Raw genomic sequence first — 2,239 nt, forward strand, 5'->3', positions numbered from 1 at the left:
TTAATTTAATTATTTATTTAGTTTAGTTAACTTAAGTTAAATTACTTATATATATATATATATATATATATATATATATATATATATACAATTTTTTATAGAGCTATATTTTTTTTATCCAAAGAATAAAATAATAAAGTATATAAATATAAGAAGAAGCAATATATCATAGAAATTATAATTTACTATAATTCATGTAGACAAATGTATAATATAAATATAATTTAACTAAACAATCTGTTAATAATATTCGCTTTTCTATTAAATATTTTCATTGAACAATAGAACAATAAAGTAATAAATCTCTATAGCTTAAGTTAGTATATCAAAAAAACTATTGATCAATGCTTTACGTTTTACTTCCGGCATTTTAAGATCTTCTGAGGATGGTCTTACATCATTGATTTATTTCGTTAAGGTACGTTACGTTAAGCTTTCAAAATATGTTTCAAAGTACAAACATACATATTATATACAAAACTAAGATTCATCAATTATTTTGTGCTGTATTGACATTGACGGTTACGTCTTATTCAAATTATTATATCTAAAAAAAAACAATTTATAATCTACATGTTTTTTATTTTTTAAATTATACTTTAATTTTATACGCAAAAGTTTTATCAAATGTAGAAGACTTTTTTTTTATTGTTGTCTCGTATATCTTATAGAAGATAATATATAAAATCCGGAACAAACAAAATAATCACGCGCGCTATAGGCAAATAATACTGGTGAAAAAATCATTTCTTTGTTAGTGAATATCATTTCTTTGTTAGTGTTATATCATGAATTCGCGCGGGAGCTCTAGCTACGATAAATTACCTCGTTTGCAGGAACAGCTATGCGTTTCATGTTCAAGCAATGAGAGCTCTTTAGCTAAATTAAGTTATTAGACGATTAAAAATTAGATCCTGACGAGATGACTCGATAAATACAATCGATCTGAAATTTTTTTCACGTTCATGCACTTTTAAGTATCGATACCCAGATGTTTGAAACGATTCTGTATTTATGACATACCATATGATATAAAAATCTTTTCGCGTTTCATATAAGTGTTGTTTATGTTAATTCGATAACAATCGATTGACAAGCAGTTATTACTCGAAATGTATGCAAATAAATTCACAATACTTAGCTTATTGTGAACTGAAATCATCTTTATACTTAATTTGATGTGAAAGTCAAATTTAAATATCTTCAACTTATATTGGATGTAGAAAAGATAATTTTGTATCTACACGAAAAAAATGATTTTGCTGAAGTATCGAAAATCAGATACAAATTTGAAAATAATTTTGTTGAATCGTTTAAATAATTATGTAGAAAACTCAAGCATGATAAGCAATGCTACAAAAAATTTTAAAAATTTTCTACCAGCTTAAACGTTAGTAACGGTTTAACTCATTGAAATTTTTGAAAGAATATAAATGGCTTAACAAAAGAATCCATAACCTTGTTTCTGTTTTTGTAGATACCCTTCATTTGAAATTGCTTATAGCCGATTCGTGTTTAATTGCAAGACAATACTTCCATTTTTTTTTGTATAGATATAAAATATATTCGCGAGTTTATGAAAATACAATATCTTATTTATATTTTTAATATAGAATGTTTTAAAACAATTTATCATAAAAAATATATTAAGAAAAAGACTAAAATATGTGAAATAATAATTTACCAGTAAGTCTGCAAAAATGTTTACATTGCAAAGTATAGATTAATAAGTATTGGACAAGCAGATTTTAAACGCTTTGTTACATCCATTACACGGGATCCTTTCTTTTTTCCCATGATCCATAATTTCCCATAAATATTCCAACCTAGCTGTCATAACGGAAGGCGTTCGGTCAGATGTCGCGACCTTCTCATTAACCCCGGGAGGCTGAGAGCCTCAGAGTACTTGGCTTGACCACAAACTTCTCGAGAAAGATCGAGAAGGCGCGTCACGTCTTAAATTTGGAACGCCCATCCTCTGCTTTTGGGGTTCGATCTTGGGATGCACCTGCAGTTCGCACCCACGCAGTCATAAGATCATACAGGAAGGAAATGTTACCCCTAAGTCTCGAAATCTTCATTTCCGCTCGCAGTAAGGAGGCTGATTTTTTTAGTTTAAAGAGATCCCCTCCTTCTGCTTTATGTACAATACGAATCTCACGCGATGTTATTCGCGTAATATATTAATCGAAAAAACTAACTTCCCCAAGGAAAGAGAGCTTCATAATCTTTCACGAGA

The sequence above is a fragment of the Atta cephalotes genome (genome assembly GCF_000143395.1).
Source record: "Atta cephalotes unplaced genomic scaffold scaffold00043, whole genome shotgun sequence".
In the NCBI taxonomy this organism is placed as follows: Eukaryota; Metazoa; Arthropoda; class Insecta; order Hymenoptera; family Formicidae; genus Atta; species Atta cephalotes.